Source organism: Talpa europaea (genome assembly GCF_964194135.1).
Source record: "Talpa europaea genome assembly, chromosome: 9".
In the NCBI taxonomy this organism is placed as follows: Eukaryota; Metazoa; Chordata; class Mammalia; order Eulipotyphla; family Talpidae; genus Talpa; species Talpa europaea.
Window position 1 is genome coordinate 72164009 of NC_140076.1, and position 20923 is coordinate 72184931.

Below are 20923 nucleotides of genomic sequence, written 5' to 3' on the forward strand. Positions count from 1 at the left end.
CTCCTGCATTATTATCACCCCCTCCTAGAGCCCTCCTCCCAGCAGTGCAGGGGTCCCCCATCTGGAGACTGAGCTTGGACAGGGACACTGGCCCATCTCTTTGCTTTACCCTCCAGCTGCAACATGGCCTTTTGTCAAGGAGGAACAGAGGTGAGACATCCCAGCATCATGGACATGGTGGCAGAAATTGTAACCCATGCTGAAGCCAAAGACTGTTACCGGTGGTGCCCCCTGGAGGGGGTTGCTGGTGAGGAAAGATAGCCCCAGGGAATGCTAAAAAGTATGGCATTTGGGGATGGGAAGACTGATAAGAAATATAAGGGACTGCAGAAGCAGCACTGAATTATTCAGTTTTCTGGATTCAGTGTTTTTGGATCTTCAGTGATTCTGGGGTCTGTGATTTCGGCCCCCACCATGCAGATCTTCCAGAAGGCTGTTGTGGGCCTCTGAAGGTGGAAGACTCCAGGCTGAAAGATACCATCTTGGGCACGTGACCTCTTGTTCGGGAGAGGAGCTCTGGTCCTCAGTGGTGGGAAGACGCCATCTTGACTGTTTTTGTTTAGGACTTGAAAACACTGGATTTGAAAACACTGCTTCCAGTGAGGTAAAGCCATTTTTGGCCTCAGTAACTCTTTGTCTTTTCCCGGTTTGTTACACAAATCCCTGAGTAGTCTTGCAATTGTGAGCATGGGTAAAGGACTCAGACAGTGACTGGTAAACTATTTGGGCAGTGTCCTTGGCCAGTTTTAGTGCGCCTTGCTGCCCTGTAACAAAATCACTCCACAGCAGCAAGTGGTGGTGTTAGGGGGAAAGGATGTCCTTTTGTATCGGGGTTGCTCTACAACAGTGGTTGTGAAAAGTTATTTATGCTCATGAAGATTTGGAAGGAGGGGTTGTTTTAGACCTTCAACCAGATTTAATTTTTAATGTTAATTAAATTACTAATAATATGTCACATAGATATTACGATGTTACAAAGGTATTTTCTGTCTCCCATTTCTGAGCACATATAATTAACTTCTTTTTTTTAAATCATCCTTTTATACTCATGTATTTTATTTCTTACATTTAAAGGAATTATTCTCAGCTGCTACCTATGGGCTTCACCACATGTCAAAGGAGTCAATAAAAAGGAAAAGGAGGCTTCCACTCCCTCAGCATAGCCAGCTTGGCCTTTTAGAAACTGCAGTCAGGTTATCAAGGGGCTCAGAGCTGTCAGTCTTATTTCCTGCTTAGCCTGCCCTCATACTTTCTCCCTTCCCCCTCCTCGGGCCCCTCCTCCTTCACTAACTGACCAAACCCTACCTCTCCTGGAGACCCAGCCTAGTGGTCACTTCCTGCCAGAGGGGCCTCCCCAGGTCTGGTCTGCTCCCCAGCAACCACCAGTGTCCATCACTTTTTGAGCTCTCTGTGCCCCCTACTTGGTCACTTGTCTTTTCCCTGGATATAAACCCAGCACCCAGGACACAACACACAGCAGGCACCCAGGATGCACCTCACCCAGGATGTACTTCACTCAGTGGAGTGGAGAGGTGGCAACAAGCCAGGGACCCCTCACTATGTGTAGACAAGCCCAGAGGCTACTAGTCAGGTCCTTTGTGGGGGCACATGGGGCCAAGGGCCCCTTCTAGAGCTCACACTACCATCTCAGCCCAGCATTGAGATAAACCCTAACTTGTACAGTCTTTGTCTAAGCAAGTCATTGCTACCTATAACCAGTAGCAGAACACCCCCACCCCCAGAAATCTGAGTTAGCAAGGAAAATCAAGCTGTGAGGGACGGGACGTGGGCAGACACTCCGGGGATGTGAGACAAGTGGCTGCTGTCACCACCGCTGTGTATTGAGATGTCACCACTGGGAGGCCAGAGCTAATGCTCGTGGCAGGCTAGGCTGAGGCCACCATCCAGCCCTACAATTGGCTCCTGCTAGGAGCCTCCTGCCCAGCAGACCTAATCTTTGATTATCATTTGGTTCCCTGTGGCAATCTGACTTCCGACAGGGAAGGGGCAACTGATCAGACACACAGGGGGCACCTTAGGTGCGGTGACTCAGGGAACAAATGTCTGAGGTGGCGGGTCAGTGCCTCACACCTGCCCCTGATAGCTACCAGGTGCCGGCAGGCCTACCTGTCCATCAGCAACTGACAAGGTGAAGCTGGGGAGGCCACTGCTCGATACCCGGCCGTTTCCTGTCAGTCAGGGTAACAACTCATAAAGCTTTGTGAGGACTAAACTCCACTTATGGTCAATGGTGTGGTGTTGCATTTGTCAGTGCTGGTAAATCATATTGGCCCACAGCCCCTGTGAGGTCATGAGGTGGGGTGCACACCCCTGAAATATAAACATCCTTGCACAGCTGCAAGGGTCAAACTAGATTCTTTAATCCAGTGAGACAATAGTCCTAAAAGTCAGTTTTTTTCCAGACAGCAGGGGGTTGTTTGTTTTTGTCTTCAAAGTATCACTTTGAGTCTCACTAGCAAAGCCTGACCAATTTGGTTCATGGAGTTTGAATGAAAGTCGAGGCCTAGAAGTAAAGACGGCAAAGACACCAGGAGGTTGTGGCAGCTGGAGGGGGTGGAACAGAGGAGCGGGAGAGAATGGCCAGGGTGCCAGGCTGTTTTCACTTTACTCCCTTCACCTCTGACCCCTGCTCATGCCTCAAGGGCGGGTCAGGGCTGAGATGTAAGGTCAGGACTCCCCAACATATCTAAACAGGCCTTCCCAGGACCACCACTCTGGTATGCGCATTTCCAGCTGAGGTTAACTGAAGTCCTGCACACCCAAGAGAAACTTTTTACTACTCCTTTAACTACCTAGGAAAATTGAAAGATTACCCAGATTATCTCCAGAAATAGCCCTTCTAGCAGAGAAACCTATCCATATGGCATGGCAAACAAGTAATTACAGAGCAACTGTTTCTTGTCATGAGCTCCCCTTCTCAGGTGAGATCCCCTCCTTTCCCTTTGAAATCCCAGGACCCCATCCCATTCCTTGACTCAGTATAAATGCCCTGTTTTGTCCCATTTACTTTAGAATTTATATCCATGTCAATCCTTTACATGGATGTAACTAATTTATTCTTTTCTCCTAGTAATCTGTCCAATTTTAATTTGATTGCTGAATAGCATGAGAAGAATCCAGAGGGGCAGGGGGATTTTTCCTCTCCATCCCTACTGAGGATAAAGACAGCCCTGATATTTAGGGAGAAGACAAAAGCAGAGAGAGCTTGAACCTACTGTCTGAGACCTTAGGAGACAGGTTCACATCAAGAAGGGGTGGGTGGCTTCAGAGAGATTAAAGTGAATCCAGCCCCCACTCAAGTCTGGGGGATGCAGGGACTTTGGGCAGGATAGTTGGGGGCTGGCTTGTAGGTTTACTGGGACTGGGTGGCACCACTGGGCCTTAGATCCCAGGGATGCTCGTATGCAGAGGATCAGGAAAACCCTTTTGCATGGCCATGGCAGCAAGCACAAACCCCCAACTGACTCCAACCACAAGTTTTCAGTTTAGCAGAACACTGTCCAGGGCAGCTATGTGCAGATGCTGGACAACCTAGTCACGTGTACACCCTGACCCCAATGGCGGCAGGACAAGGGACAAACAGCCTGGTTATGTGCCGATTATGTCTCCCCTGATAATCATATGCTGAAGCCCAAACCCACAATGTGATGGTATTTGAAGGTGGGGCCTTTGGATGTTATTAGGTTAGATAAGGTCAAGAGGCTGGGGCCCCATAATGGGATTAGTGCCCTTTAGGCAGAAACATCAACAGACTCAAACTACTTGTGTTCTCCCTCTCCTCCCACTGTGTGAGGACATTGAAAGATGGCTGTCTGCAAGGGAGAAAGAAAGTCCTCACCAGGAGCAAAAGCACCTAGCACCTTGGTCCTGGATGTGCCAGTTGCCAGAACTGTGAGAAATAAATGTATGTTGAATAGGCTGGTTAGCACTGTTGTTTAGATCATGGACTGATAAAGATAATGTATGTTGCTTAAGTTGCCCACTTCATGGTATTTTGTTAGAGGATGAGGGCAACATGGATATAAAAACTAAAGCAAGTTGTGTTTTTAAATATCATTTCACCATGCACACCCCAACCCAGATGGGACCCTCAGGGGTCACACACCAAGCCAACACTGGCCTCTTGAGTCCACCACCCCTGGGGCAAGAAGTGAGTTGCCTGGCACCTCTCTCCCCACGGCCAGCAGCTGACACCCAGTAAGCCTAGCAGAGAACTGGTTGCCCTACTGAGCGCAAGACAGTGTTAGCACTTGGAATCTACAGTGAACCAGCATGGAGCTGGCTCTCTGTTGGGAGGGAAAGAGAGACACTTGTAAGAAACAAAACTAGCTCTACAGTCATGATGACTCTGATGAAGGCTGTTGGCAAAGGTGGGGAATGTACAGTACACACTAATGGAGAGTCTGTCTTGTTTGGAGTAAGTAGGTTCCCGGGGATGTGCATTCTTTTTTTTTTTTTTTTTTAAGATTTATTTATTTATGCATACAAGAGCTGGGGTACAGGCCAGAGATGTGGGGGGTGAGAGGATTCACCAGAGACAGAGCAGGAAACAGAACAGGCAGGCTGATGAAATACACTGCTGAGGGGAGCAGCGGGCGAGACAGGAGAGGTCTGCTGCGCCATGTGGGTTGCTCCCTGGGGAGCTAGGGATGGAACTCGTACTGCAGAGGCCGCGAATTGCTTCACAGTGCGGGCCTTAACCCCTTGTGCCACCAGGGAGGCCCCGGATGTGCATTCATAAGGACTCATTTCATCTCAGAACTGAGAAATCAGTGCGAGTTAGCTCAGCACAACAGTGTGGTGCTTCCAACAGAGGGTATAGCGTGTCCGAATGTCCTCGGGTGAGGAAAATGAAGCATGTCTCAAGCGCAGAGAGGAGCTAAGAGGGCAGAGTTGCAGGAGAGGCGGGAGGGGCCGATGAGACAAGTCACACAGGTGTTCAGGCTGGGAGGGTTCCTACTCTACTCAAAGAGCATTGAAGGATGTTGGGTGGCAGCACAAGGCACAGGAGGAGATGATGACACCTCATTTTACAAAGACTGCTAGGGACCCTTTACAGAAAGTAGACTGGAGTGTCCATGGCAGTGGCTGAGATGTGGGGCTGTGAGGCTGATTTGGAAGTGAGTGGACAGATGGAACAAATGTGAGAAGTGACATGGTCAGAATGAGGAGACTCCTTCCACACAGCCCTAGGACACCCAGGACCTGCTTAGCCCCAGGAAAACAAGGGGCCTAGGGTTCCCAGAGCCCTTCTGAAGCCTGATCTTTGACTGGAGTTCTCGGGGTCTCCAGTGAAGCCAAGCGCAGAGCTGGTGTCAGAGGGTGGACCTGGCCCCACCACCCATGTGCATGGCGAAGCCAGTGGGCACAATCCCTATGCAAGACAGAAACCAGCCTTGTTAGATCAGGGCTTGAGGTCACAGGATTATCTTGTATGCTCCCAACAGACCTGTGGGGCCAGGAGGAGGGTCAGCACCACCTGAGCAATGGGGAAACTGAGGCTGGTTCCCACAAGGTGGAAGGTTGGCTTCACACCCAGTTCTGGCCCAGCTCTGCCCATGAGGGCCTAGGTCCTCCTTTCTTATGGCCCTGCCCTCCCAGCTCAGAGAAGCTGCTTTCATCTCTGGTAATTGGTCCTGTGTCCTTGGATGCTGGGCAGATACGATCCTGATTCCTGATTCAGTTTGGGAACCCTACCACCCAGTGCTAAGAATTGCAAGGCACAAGTCCGTATCTGTTTGAGTTGAGGGTTGGGGGAGATAAAGGACCAGAACTAGGGGTGGGTGTCTTGTCACTGAGCGAGGCCCATCTGAAGGGGCTATGCTCTCAGAGCTGCCTGTCAGCTGCCATCCCCCATCAGCTGTGCAGGGTGCCCTCATTTCTGACCTGCAAGACCAACCAGGCCTCCTGGATGTTTGAGGTGCTAGTCGGGTCATGTCTTCAAGAAATAGGCCCAGTAGCTGTCAAGGCTCCACCAGCACTGCCCATCGAGGTAGCCTTCTACTGTAGGGCCCTCCCATCATCTTCTCCCTTAGAAAGTCTCTCCCTTTCCCTCCAGGACACAGGTCCACAGCATGCTCCCCTCAGGGGCCAAACTGGGCTCCCCCCTTGCCATGTGATACAGGCCCCTTCTTGTGGATGCTGGGCCTACTGGGCAGCCCTCCGCCTGGCTTTCCATTCAAGAGGCCAGGATTGGGTTGGGAAGAGACCCCCATGATGAAAAGCTGACCTGATTGTCTTCTTGCTCATCAGGGTGAGACCCCAGTCCCCACATTGCGATCCATCGGGAACAGACTGGTGGGCTGTGTGAGACACCAGCAGGCAAAGAAGGGTCCCTTGTCCTCTGTTGGCCTGAGGAGTGGGCCTTGCTCCACCTTCTCAATCCATACCAGTTTTATACGGACTGGAACCACCATAGTTCCAACCCACCCCCGGTTCAACTGCCTCCCACCCCCTACAAGATACTGCTGTGAGGCCAGCTAAGCCATCCTTGGCCAAAAAAGGTGTGGGGACCTCTGGGAACAATGAGGAAAATTCCCAGTGAAACCCTTGCATCCTTAATAGGGACACAGCTACATTTCTGCTGAGCAGGGAGCTGACAGTCCTGGCAAAAGAGCCAGGGAAGATAGCAGGCGGCTTCCAAATGTCACCCTCACATGTCCCCCCTTCCCCTGGCCTTACCATGTCTCCCAGACAGGCAGGGGCTCCCAAGCACCTCCCACCTTGTACCCTGCCTACACCCTCCACACACCCACCATCTTCTCAGCCACTGCTCACGACAGATTTGACCTCCTCCTTTCTGTCTGAAGCCTTCAATGGCTCCCCAGTGCCCTTAGAACAGTCCCCAGTCCCTCAGCCTGGCATGTGGGGCCCTCTCTAAGCTGGCCCTGGCTGGCTTCTCCATGTTCCACCTCCGTGATTCGTGATTTGCTCCAGGAACCCTCACTCTTGGCTTCTCCAAAACCTGGCTGCCCTTTCCTGCTACTTGTGCAAAGGCTGGTGCCTGGAATTCCAGCTCCAGCTCCTGAATTCTTGAAATATCTGGAGAACATTTGGAAAAAGAGCAAAGTCATAGCAATAAACACCAAGGAGAGGGATAATCACTACCCTATTTCACCCTCCACCTGCAGCCCCAGGCCTTCCCATTGTGACTGAAATGCATTCAGAATCCCGCTGACTTTTCTTAGGCTGCTCAAGGTAATCCAGCCACCCCCGCCTCCCATACTCCTGGCAGAGCCCATGCCAACCCCAGGGTCTTTGCACTCACTGTGCCTTTGTTTTCTCATGCTGTTCTCCCAACACAACTGTCAGCTCCTCAAAGGGAGTCCTTTTGGGGTGCAACCCTAAAGTTATAGCAACTCCTAAGGTAGTTGCTCCACCAGGTCCACCCTGGGAACTTCCCTGGGAGTCCACCCGTTTTAGTCCATTCACAGCATTTGTTACCACTTAGAACATCTTGTTTCTCTGCTGCCCAGTCCCCAGACTAAACTAAGCTCTTTATGCAGGAGGCACCTCACCTCCTTGCTTACTGCTGAATTCCCAGCAGTGCAGGGCACATAGCAGATGCTCAACAAAGCCTTTTGAAGGAATGCATGAGTGATTAACTTCAGAGACTGTGGAACAATAGGAAATGAGAAAAACATGATGAAAGTGGAGGCCCCTAGTGTCCTGTAATGACCAAAGTCCCCACTTAAGTGTCCAACATCTCCTGAGTAGCCCCTTTTCCCAGAGATGTGGGTGAGCTGCTCGCCTCTGCCCAGACTGCAAGGGCAGGGAAAGCCGGGCCAACGTCCTTGAGCCCTGTCTGAGAAATTGATCCTGGAATCTTTTAGACCTTGGGGAAAATGTTCAAAACCGAAGCCTTTCTCCATGCAGAGAGAGGCCAAGTGCTCTCTTGTTTGGGGAAATACATTGTAATGCGCCTTTTGCTTATGCAAAGATGCAGCCAAGTTTCTGTTCTGGAATAGACAATAAGGAAGGACAAGGCTCTGCATGATAATGTAAAAGTTGCCCTTCTTTGTGGCACAGTTCCACCTGGCTGTGAGCTTGGGAGGTGGCCTGAGGCTGTCAGGCAGAGGTGACTTTCTCCTCTTCCAGGGTGAAAAGAAGGGGCCAGGAAGAGGTAAAATCCAGGAGTCCAATAGGGCTCCCTATTGGGACAGGGGTGGGAAGGCAGACCTGGTGGCTGGGTTCCCATGCCTTATGCCCAACCTTCAGGAAAGTTCTTACCTCCTCCAAATTCGCAAGTTTGGGCAACTAGGAAGCAGCCCATGCCACACCTAGCAAACCAGCTGGGGGAGAGGCCACATCTTCAAACGAGGAGGTGCACAGCTTGTTGTGTGACTTCTCTGGGAACCCCTGAAAGAACTGGGGAGAAGGCCTCAGGAGGAGGCTTGGACAGCAGTAGAGATGGAGATGGAGAAGGGAATGTGCTGGAAGCTGTGACACAGTGGTCTGCTGGCTTCAATGAAGAATTTATCTCATGATGCATAAAAGTGGCTGCAAATGCCTGGTCTTAAATAATAAACTTTCCCTTTGCAGATTTTCTTGACCTGCTCATATCTCAGCATATCTTCCTAGGCAATGCAAGAGCCAACAGGACTGTAGCCATGGCTCAAAATATCCAAGTGTCATGAAACGCAAATGGGCAGAACAGAGTGGAAAGGCTAAGGTCACGCCATACACAGAATTGGGCGTCAGTCAGCATCCTACTTCAACACCAAGTCTAAGAACTAGCCCCAAGAACCCCGCCCCAATTCCTCCATTGAAGACGAAACTGTTCACATATACCATCCCACTCCAGGCCACAGAATCTGCAGCTCCTAGGAACTGGGACGGCGCTCCTTCACCGGAGGCCAGCAGATCAGTGCTTTGAACCCCACGGAGGGCATCAAAAGTTTACTGTGCAAATGAAGGGAAACACTCATGCAAAAATAGAGCTGCCTTTTAAAAAACTGTCCTTGTTAGTACTAATTACTACAGGAAGCTATCCCTCGGTCTCTCCTAAATTCGGGAGTAGCTGGGGGTGGGAGTAAAAGTCACCCGCGCCCTGTCAGGTTGCCGGGGTTCCAGAGGTGATTCCAGCTGTCCTGCCCTATGACTTGGACACTATACTGTGCCCGCTGGGTCTCGCTTTCCTCATCTGTGAAATGGAGGCCATCTTCATTCCTACCCTCAGGCTATTACCTGTAGGACCTCAGTACAGTATTTGAAGCATCTAGCAAAATCCCAGGCACACAGCAGACTCAATACAGCCATCATCAGATGACAGAGGTGCCAAGGGCCTAAGCCATTTCCCTGGGATGCCAAGATTTGGTCTGTCCGCATTGCCTTCACTCCTGGGCCCATCCTGGGCTCTGCGCAGCCACCAGGAAGCACCTGTAGGACAGCAGTGCCTGCCCGCATTCCCGGTACCTGTGTCACCATGTGTCTGTGTGCGACTCAGACCCAGGGTCCTCCCTGGCAGTCTCCCATGGCGTAACAGACAGACATACCATCTCTGGGAACTGATCTTTCCATCACACCCAACAACTCACCACAGAGAATGCTCCAGAACAGGGGAGGAAGAACGTTGCTGAGGTCACAGGACACGAAAGGACAATAACTGTGGCTGCAGGACACTGACAGGGAAGTATCAGAGAGAGGGCAGGGGTCTTGACATGATGGCAGCAGCCCTTGCCCCAGAGAGCCCAAAGACACCATCCGCACCCCTGGACTCCCCTGAGTGCCTCAGAGTTCCCTGGCCATAGCGCCCCTGGAAGACTGGTGAGTCATGTCCAGAAATAGCATTGCAGGGAGGGGCCTCTAGTGGGGAGAACTCAGCCCCCACACTCCCACATCCTCACATCCCCCAGGCTGAAAGCCTGAGGGGCACCACCCACTGTGAAGTGAGTTTGCTCCCCTGTGTTCACCTGGGCATCACAATGTTTTGAAAACAATGTACTTTCCCCCACACCTGGGCTGTCATTCATATCCTGCTGCCCTATCATCATTTTGACCCGAAGAAAGAGAGAGGGGCAGAGCTGCCTAGAGGAGGGCACACAGGAGTCCCTGGGGATGGGATAAGAGTCCTGGGTGACAAGGAGGCGGGAGGAGGGTGACTGAAGAGAAGTCAGACCAAAGGTTACGGCGTCCACTCCTGCCCCTGATACCCCCATACACACATCATTCGGAACTGAAGGCTAGGGCTCCCCCACAATGTTCAGGTAGGCTTTTCCCATCATGTTCAGAGAATATTTTCCCAATACGCATCACCTTGGAATGTGGAACTAAGGTCAATCAAGGCCTTAAAGGCTTCAAGAGAAACTTACCATTAACACAAAAGGACAGAGCTTAAAGAATGAAGATTACCCAGAGGGAGGGTCATCTGCAGAAATAACCTTTGTATAGGAAACCTCTCTTAAAGCAGGGAAACATTCAGAGGCAAGACTTTGTCATATGAAGTCATCTCTTCCTCGTCAAGTGAAGCCCCCTACTTTCTCCTTGACACCCCAGTTCCCTATCCCTGTATTTAACACCCTAGCTTAGCTCTGTATTTAACACCCTACCCCCAATCCTGTCTGTTACATTTACTCTAGAATTTACAACTATGTAAGTTCTCCACACACGTAATTAATTGGTCTCATATTAATTTGTTCACTTGCCCTGCCTGAGAAGAATCCAGAGGAGTTGGAGAATTTTCCCCTTTCACCCCAACAGGTCAAACACATGTATCTGGGGGCTATGTGCCCTGTTCCCACCTTGAGCCCTAACATAAGAGCACATCACAAGAGCAGGTGAGAAAGGGGAGGGGCTCGTGTGAGTGGCAGTTTGCCCCTCCCCCAGCCCCAAAGGGGTGTGTGTGGGATCCAGAAGCTGCCAAACATCTCTGCAGTTTGGGGGTGGGGACAGCTGGCTTCAGACTGGGAGATGCTACAGAGTAGATGATCATTCCTCACCAGACCTGGATGGGGTAGAGCCAGCTATAACTGACGCTGCTCCCAGCAAAATTAGACAGGTCCATGGCCTGCTACTTGGCCCCTGAGGGGCCCCGGCTGACAAGGAAGAAAGGATGCTGCAGAGCAAGCGTTCACTCAGGAGAGATGATGCCAACGGGGATAGCTTGGCTGTCACCTGTGTCTTCCTCAAGTACAGGAGGACTCGGAGCTCCTAGAAAACTTCAGAAGTGTAGGGTAACGCCACTCGCAGCACTGCAGTGCACTGTGACAGTGGCTGCAGCTAACATACATCCCTGAAAGCGGAAATCATCTAGCTGCTTCCTAACATTTAGAGCAGAGACGATACAAGCCTCCTGGCACGTGGTGGCAAGTGTTTTTGTCCTTCCACACAGCGAGCCCATCCCAGACACAACAAGACTAAATTTTGGGGCTCCCTCATCAGTCGCTGGTCTAAAATTGGCTCCGGACAGATACCCAGAAATGGGAAGCAGGGGACAGAACAGGTGGATGAGAAGATGGACAAACACAGAAAACCCAGAACCAATGAGAGATAGGTGGGATTCGCGGAGGTGCCAGGGCCTCTCCCAGATCACGTCTGGGTGGAAGGGTCCCAGGGAGCCCACCAGCCCTCCTCACTGGCAGGACTGGGCAGAGTGGGGGTGGGCCATCCTCCTACCCCCACACCTGGCTGCCTTCCATCACCCTGACATGTTCACAGAGGCCTCCCCATGGGGCTCAGCGTGTGAGCTGGGATGCTGCACCCACCTTCTCAAGTCCCCTCACCTCCACTGAACCTGGGCTCTGTGCCCATTTTGCCAGCAAATAAACTGAGGCTGAGTGAAATCAAGAAGCCCCCATGAGTTGAAGTAGGAATTGCTCAAGAAACTTTGGAAAAAACACTTGGTAAATCACTGCGACTAAAACTGTGCATCCCTACCCTTATTGTCGTAGACAGGGGGAGTCTATTTTTTATGGGAGTCTGGGGGACCACAGTCACTTCACAGGAATTCTTTTGCTAAGTTATTTATTCAAGAGACATTCAGTCAACACCTCCTATGTGCTGGACCGCTTACAGCTGCCGAGCACTCAACCCAGGTAGGCAGATGCTCACAGTCTGCTGTTAAACTGCAGTGCCTCTGTGGGGACCCCCAACCCTTCTGAGACACACCACCCAGAGGTTCTCCCAGGGCAGCAGGATCCCAGGTGGCTTGACTGTAACTCTGCACAGAGGGTTGCCCGAAAGAGGCCTGGGGCGGGAGCCACAGACCCGGCTGGGAATCACTCTTTCTGCTGCTCTGGCTCAGCTGTCAGCTCCTGGCTGCAGTCTGCATGAGACACGACCCTCAGCTGTCTCAAGCTGTCACTGAGGAGTGACAATGAGTGGCCTTCCTCGTCTTTGGGGACTTAGCTCCCTCTCTGACAACCATCAGCCCCCCAGGGAGAGCAAGGACAGTCCGCTCTGAGTCTTCCACATCAGCTGTCATGGAGACCTGGGGATGGGGGGGGCGGGGGCAGAGAGTCCTGGGAGAGAAGCCTCCCGCTTCAGGGAAGAAGCGGCAGAAATGTGACAAGCTGCGATACCCCACTGGAATGTTCTCTGCTGACGTCAGCCTCACCTGGTGGGGTTAGGGGTGTGCTCTGGTCCACCCTCACTCCCCGCAGGATGTGCACACCATGCTCGTGGGACCCCAAGCTGGCTTACCATGACATTTTCAGCACTTGGAACTGTGTCTGGCACATAATAGGCATTCTACAGGACACCGACAATGAATGGACGAGTGAATCTTAGAGAAAAAAGGACAACACAATAGATGGAGATGCCGAGGGGAAAACCCAGGAGACTCATAGAAGCAGACAGAAAAGATAACCAGGGTGTGGGCACGGGGTGCTGAACGCCATTGGGAGGTCAGAGGGGCCCGGGTGAGCGCGTGCCTTGGCGCATTCTCTGGGACCGGGCGCACTCACACCTCAGGCCAGAACACAGGCCTAGGTCCTGGAGAAGGGGTGGCCCTCCAAAGTGTGAGAGGTCCATCTGCCACCCTCTCATCGTGTCACCCAACCACTCTGAGACTTGGTGACCTCATCCAGGAACAAGAGCCTCACAGGACCACTGAAGCAATGTGGCGACATCATCATACTAGTGCCTCCTGCCATAGGGCCATCCTGTGTGAAAACTCAGCCTCCACAGCTGTTACCACAACAGAAGGGGTAGACCCTCAAACTCCCTACAATAGATGTTTCAATCTTATCAGACCCCAAACCAACTTCATTGTTTCCTTGTAACATGCCAATGGATGCCAGGCGCCTTAGCCCAGCACAAAAGGCTCCTGCCCCTCCCCCAGCACGGCAATCTCCAGCCAGGCCCACACACATGGGCACATCGCTGGGCCTTTGCACACCAATACCATCTGCAGCACCGCCAGTCATACCAGGATTCTGTCCTGGTTGACTTCTTCCTTGATGTGTTAGGGCAGGTAGAGTGGCCCTCATCCCAGATACTCTTGCCTGCGACCCCAGTGAGTCCTGTAGTTGACCATTAGTACACACATTAACTGGGGTGTAATTATGTGCTCCCTGCCCTGCTCCCCTTCCCATCTCCCTCCCATACTCTGAGTTCCTTGACTATAGGGACATGACTGCTCAATTCTGTACCCCACTGCCAAGAATGCAGCCCAGTTAAGACCAGGAGTTCAGCAAGTGCCTCAGACAGCTCACATTCAAGGGACTCTCCACACACCCAACTCTTCTACTGTTCCTGCTCCTCATCCTGTCCCCCTCTCCACACACCCACTCTCAACACGTTTCTTTTCTTTTTTTTTTTTAAAGATTTATTTATTTATGCATACAAGAGCTGGGGTGCAGGCCAGAGGTGTGGGGCGTGAGAGGATTCACCAGAGACAGAGTGGGGAGCAGAGCAGGCAGATCTACTGAAATACACTGCTGAGGGGAGCAGCGGGAGAGACAGGAGAGGTCTGCTGTGCCATGTGGGTATCTCCCTGGCCGGGGATCGAACTCGTGCTGCAGTGGCTGCCAATAGCTTCATAGGTTGCATCTTAACCCCTTGCTCCACCAGGGAGGCCCTGAACACATTTCTGATAATCAGCTCAGGTCATGCTCATGGCAGCCCTAATGATCCTCCATCACAGGACATAGCAGCACAGACAGTCACCTCCTTTCTTCTAGGCCAGAAGGAGCAATCTGGCCCCCAGAGATCAGACTTGTCCTGCAGCCATGTTCTGACCCACGTTTGTGCCACCCAACCACTCTGAGCCTTGCTGGGGTCTTAACTTCAACTTGTTGCTGATATTAGAAAATTAACAGATTTCCCATAAAAACTGAATTTCCATCTTCTCATTAAGAAAAAAGGAGCTGGCAACAGTGGGTCTGCTTTATCCTTACATGACCACAAGTGAGTGGGGAACAGGAGGAGGAGAGCTCTAGACCCTCCTGTCACCCCAGCCCCCACCACTCCCTATTGCTCTCAGCCATCCCTCTAGCTTCGCATGGGCATGCGAGAGTGCTGCCTTCTTCCAAGTGCCGTGGCAGCCTCACATGCAGCGCTGCCGGGACTGCCATGTCTCCTGGTGGCACGAGGGTCATGCTCTCAAGCCAGGGGGACAAGGATGAGGAGCAGGAACAATGGAAGTAACTCTTTGCTGTGGCTTACAGCACTAGCAGACCTGGGGTCCTGAGAGCTGCATGTGACAGGGGAGCTTTCGTTCCCCATCCTCCCACCCCTGTGCTATGGCTACACCCAAACCCAAATATGTATCCCTTGCCTGGGAGCCCTGCCTGCTTTCCCTCAAATCAAGGGAACCAAGTCTTAGTGTCCAGTTTCAGAAATGTTTTTCATTTTCCCAGAAACTAGATCCAGAGACACATGAATTGGTACTTGGAGCTGTACATTCCCCCAGATGGTTTGCAGTTTTGTGGCCAGTGCATGAGTTACAATCCTTCCTCTCCCCTCACCCACTGGACCAGCAGAAAACATTCCTGTCCTGCTGCTGCCTCCCCACCATTACCAAGCTGCCCCAACATTCTTGGAAGTTGATGGGAAATGGAGCCGTAAGCCTCCAATTGTTTGCAAACCCTGGCAAGGCTTTGGAAAGCCCAGGCCAATTTCTGGATTAAATTAGAAAAGAAAAGAGAAAAAATATCTGAATCCTGGCACAGAGAGAAATCATTCATTCAACAAAAGTTGTTTAGGAACATACTGTACAGAGGATCATCCCCATTCTGGAAAGAGTCAAAGGGTATGGCCTCAGCTTTGAAAGCACAGAATCCCCTTTGGATCCCACATTCTCTATGGGCCTAAAGAAAGCATCTGTCCCAGCAGAAGAGGTCCCTTGGGGGCTCCGGAATTCTTCCAGAACAAGAACAGTTAACACATCTGGGCGGGGCAGCTTTGCCTCCCCAGAAATCTGCTCCTCCTGCTCTCTATTTTAAAATGGCCATTAAGATCTGCTCATTCAATTGATCACTTTAAAAAGAACCCCCAAAATGACCTTACAGGGTAAATGATGTGACAATGCTAAGATGGGAGCAGACAAGACGTAGGGTTTGAGTAGAGAGAAAGTGGAGCTCAACTTAAGTTGAGTTCCTCTGATGGCCTGCAGGAAAGAGTTGTTCCAGCCACAGGGGCTTGGAAGACAGAAGAAAGTAAGGGGAGCTGGTCTCTTGGGGCCCCCCTTTTGCCAAGAACCATGCCAGCCTTTATGCATGCTCAGAGCCTGCGGGAGGTTGAAGAGGAGGAAACCAAGTTCAGAGTTAAAAAAGAACTGCCAGGATTTTGAAATGGGATGCCCCTGAAGCTCAAGATGGCTACTAGCAAACAGATTTCATTACAGTCTGACAGCAAGTATTTCTTAGCGCCATTTCAGTGATTATTTTCAGCTTTGCAGGCCAGCTGTTCTCTGTCTCAACTCCACCATTGTAGCACAAATGCAGCCACAGACAATTCATAAATGATTGTATCTGGCTGCATCTCAATAAAACTTTATTTACAAACAGAGGATGGATTTGGCCCTGGGCTGTGGACATCAGCCTGCTTTAGAATCTCCAGTTCATGTTAAATATTCATGTGAATTTTGCTTTGACTAAACAATATGGCCAAGCTTCCTTTAATATAAAATTGCTGTCTTAAAATGTTTGCCATCCAGAAAAAAATTGGAACTTCCAGGAGACCACTTCACATCTGTCTTGTGGTCTCAGTGGCCTCCAGCAGGTCTCCTGAGAGTATGCATTCCCAGGGTAGAGTTAATCAAAGGGCATCTTCCCAGGAGCAGGCCTGCACCTACAATAGTCTGTCTCACATCTACGAGTGCGACCAAACCAGCAGCTCAAACAGATGGTTCTGGGGTTTTCTTGGAGAAAAATAAGATTGAAATCAATGCTTAGTTAGAATGCTAACAGCCACATAGGAAACACTGGTCTTGGACCCATGTTTTACATTTTTTAAATTCTTGGCATAAAGAGATTTTACTTTTCGGGCCTCCCCTGGTGGTGCAGTGGTTGAGTGCTGGGCTGCGAAGCTGCCCCCAGCCTCTGTAGCACCAGTTTGATCCCCGGCCACTGGCGAGGGTCCCACATGGCGCACAGACCTCTCCTGCCGTGCTTGCTGCTCCCCACAGCAGTGTATTTTGTCAGTCTGCCTGTTCTGTTCCCCGCTCTGGCTCTGGTGAATTCTCTCACCTTCCCACGCTTCTGACTGTACCCCATGCTTGTATAAATAAATAAATCTTTAAAAAAAAAAGAGAGATTTTACTTTTCAAAGTGCATGTGTGAATATATTACTTTAATAATGACTCGAATCTTCCCCTAAGGCTTTCATCCCGGCTTCCCATTTAACTGAACCAGGAAGACCACCAGCTGTGTTCAGTGGGGGGAACTAGAGATAACGTGACCATCAGGGCTTGTCCTAGTGTGGCCCATTGGGGCTCTGGCCCCCTGTTGCAAGCAGAGACTAGCTGAGAGGCTGGCAGAACAAATTTGCAAAAATGTGGTCATTCTCTCAGCACCAGCGTCAGCAGGCATGTGACAAGTGTGGCCTGCATCCCAACTTGGGAGCACCACACAGGAGCACATCTCTGAGGAGGAAGGATCACTCAGGACAGAGGCTTTCAGCACAGAGGGCGCACACAGAAGGAAGTTCCTCACCTCAGGGCTGCAGCTGGGGCAGAGGTATAGCGTGAGCCCTAGTAGAAGGCTGGAAGGAGCAGAAGCGGGAGAATGAAGAAGGCCAGCTGTGGCGCCAAGTCTAGCAGGGAACCCACCTGGGGCCCCGTGGTGGGGCAGGTATAGGAGCTGGAGAAGCCAGCAAGGCTGCCTGGAGCCACACATCTGCCCTGTCTCAGAGCCCCACCCTCATAGCCCTCCCAGCATTAAAGAAGGAGACACTTCCTCCCTCAAACAGTGAATGAGGCTCTCAGGCAGAGTACCCCTGGAGTCCTAACCTCTCTAACCACCCTAAGACCCCTTAGGCCAAAGTACTGGGCCTCTTCCTGGGTTTGTCGGCAACCCTGAAGGTTGAGGGCTCCAGCTTCCTGAGAGCTAACGCTCTATAGTGGACCCTGAGGATAAGGCCATAGGCCCACTGTCTGGCCCCAGTGTTCAAAGGCTAAGGCTCCCTTTTGGCACAGCTTTCTTCAACTGGGCAGAAACAGTGTGGGTAGATTTAGGTAGAGCTTCCGGAGAAGCAGGGCATGGGGAGCAGCAATGAGAATGAGGCACTGATGCATGAAGTTCAGGACATGTTAGGGAACAAGGAATGATCAGGCTGGGCTTTGGGGTCTCAGTGCAGGGGCTCACATTTCCAGGTTCATGGTCAGTGACCAAGGTCCATACTCAGAAGGGCTTCGCATTTGGGGCTTAATGTTCTGTGGTAACCATCTTGGAATGCTTCACCATTTAACTTTTGAATTTGTGCTTTGTAAGTAAAGTCTGATAGAATAGTGAGATCTTGACTTACACCTGCCCCAGATCCTCAGGACAATTTTTCACCCTCCCACAGTGATCCTCTGATCATGACCATCCTCTGCCCACAACAGGGCCCAGATACAGGTGCAGGTGGGCACCTATGCCCAGCAGCAGTGGCCACCACACCCAGGCAGGCAACCCCACACAGGTCTGAGGCTGAACCACTTATGCACCCAACCCCAGTACTGGGGTGTAAAGACGCTTGTCCATCTGCCCTGGCTTGGGCAGTGGGCCCCTGGGAAGGGACACACCAGACTCAACAACGCCAGAGCCTCCAGGCCAATTCTTGCAGCAGCTGTTGAGTACCACAGGGTGCGCTCCAATTTCTGACTTGGACCCGAGGTCCCCAAATGGGCATTTTTCCTGTTTGTTAAGCAAGAGAGCTGAATTTCATCTGCATTGGCCCCAGGAGTTTTCTTCTCAAGGTATATTTTGGGTGTAGGGCTGTAGTGGCTGAAAGCAATATGGCAAAAATGATCAGTGGGTCAAGGGGCTGGAGTTTGGGAAATGATGCTGCTGACAGTGGGCCATGGGAGTCAGAGCCTGGGATAGCCTAAGCAAAGGCCCAGAAGATGAGCCTCAGAGGACACAAAGTGCTAGACAACGTCATTCAAGGGACAAACCAGGGAGGGAACACCTCAGGATATGACTGCACACAAAAATGTAAGCCTCTGAAAACCACCCTAATCAAAACAAAACAAAAGGCAAACAAGTGGGGGAAATATTCCCCACACATGTGACAGACAGAAAGTTAATTTATTTTAATACAAAGTTTCTTGAAATGATCAAGAGAGAAGCTGAAATCCCAGCTGGAAAAAAAAAAAAAAGACATGAGTAGGCCCAATAATAAAAACATCAGATGATCACTGTTTTAAAATACGTTTTAAAAATGCAGCTTCACAGCCATCAAATAAATACAACTTACAACAAAGAGACTATCCCAGTTGTACCTATCAGATTACCACAGCTGAAAGGGACCGAGTGGAGTGTTTGTATGGGGAAGAGAGGGTGTAGGTAGGTATCTGCTCAGTGTAACATGAATAGGCAAAACTGTCATAAAGAACATTCTGAAACAGAAAGTTCTAAAATGCACCTACCAGTTGAGCAGGCACCGCATTTTTAGGAACTAAGTTTAAGGAGATAGTGAAGGATGAGGGATAGATTCAGCTATAAGGATGTTCATTACTGATCTGATCTTAATAACAAAATTAATTTTGTTATATGAATACATCATATAAATCATCGGTTCCATTACAAATGTGCTCCATCACATGGTGCAATGTTATGTCACGCGAATCCCTGAAAACTGTGAAACCTTCCACTGGTAATGGAAAGGTCCTAAGGCATGACTGAAGTGGGCACATTTGAAAGATTACGGAAGGACCCAGGTGGCTCTTATGATGTTCAGAGAGCACCTCCAGAGAGTCTGAGATGGAGAGAGGCACATATTAATTCCCTTATTCCTATGAACAAAGGGAATAAAATGTCTTAGCCATTAACATTAGAAAGATGTGGCACCTTTAGCATTATCCCACTGCCTTTGAGTCATATCCACGTCTCTCTCCACATCTAGGGATTAGTGTTCCTTGATTCACTTCTCCCCTCCAACTTGGTCCCCTAGGTCTCCATACCAGTCTTTTTGCACTTTCTTCCAAATTGCCTACCTCATTCCTGCCTCAGGACCTTTGCACAGCCTGTGCCCCAAGACTGGAACACTCGAGCCTATGTTTTCCAGTCATCCATATTAGCCAAGCCTCAGTTCTGAAGTGACTCTCTAACAGCCTCTCCAACCTCCAATTTAAAGTGGACCCTACCCCAGCCCTTCGCCCCTCTCCTTCTCACTATGTCCTTTCTTTCATTTAATTTATCATTGTCTGAAAGAATTTCATTTGAGTAAATGTAGAATAAACATTTGTTATGTATGGACGAGACAGGACTGGCTGTACTTAGTAACATACCAATGACTTACCTAAAGCAGGTCAAAAAGAAGATGGCAGGCAGGCAAGGGCATTTCTGTCCATCAATACTCCCCTTTGTCCCTGATCTATTTCTGCACAAATGCCCTGGATTTGCTGGGAGAGTGGGGGGGAAGTTGGAGGGGACAACTTTGTTCCCAGGGACTCACCACATGGCACAGAGAAGCGTAGCTCAGCAAGAGGTCGAGTAGATGTCCTGTTCCCCACTGCTCATCTCCAACTGAACCTCTAGAAGAGCCTGTTGACTATCAACTGGGGTGCACAACCCTACTACTTTAGGACTACCCAGTTCGCAAGTTTCCCTGCCCACCTCCAGTCCTCTACAAGTCTGGTTCCCTTCCCCCACAGTGCTCAGCCCACAGAGCCTGGCGATCCCAGGACCAGCACATACTCAGTGTCCTCTAACCTTCTGCAGGGGTGAGGGGATGGGCCTGGAAAGGGGGGGTTTAATCTCTCAGGATTGTGTAGACAAGGGAAAAGTGACCCGGGTGCCCCCAGAAAATTAGGTGGCATACAGGCACCCCATTATATAACCCTACCTTACAGCAGGAAATGGATCCCCTCTTCAATCTTCAATCCCTTTGAGCACCTCGAAGAGGAGGCTCAGGTGGGTGCCGCTCGCTAAGGCCCCTCTCTGATACAGTCTAATCTCCCTTTTTTCTCTTTAACAGATTGGGCCATGGTTCCACGTTGACCTGAGAGATGGCAGGGCCATCTAGCTTGAGTTGAATAACATCGTTTTGCATTTTATTTTGGGATACTTTACACAAAGTAATGTTTCCTTCGTAAATAATGTTAAGTTTTAAAAAAGTCGGTTGGTTTACAGGAAGATACACAGTCCAGGTACAGTGTGGGTCTGGAACACAAATGACAAGCTTGAGAAAGACTAGCTTAGCATGGGAACAGTCTTGCCAAGTCAGAATGGCCCTCATTTGCAGGTGGGAAAAGTGAGGTTCACTGAAGTTGGTGGAGAGTAGCATCTCCCTGTCCCAAAGTCAACCAAGCCCCTTATCC

General features: G+C 50.5%; 1 protein-coding gene across 1 annotated transcript in view; it reads right to left on the minus strand.

The window, feature by feature from the left end:
- ADAMTS2 (ADAM metallopeptidase with thrombospondin type 1 motif 2) overlaps positions 1 to 20923 on the minus strand; it is a gene marked incomplete at both ends in the record, with an annotated part of 215062 nt that overhangs the window by 62551 nt on the left and 131588 nt on the right. The window lies entirely within an intron of this gene.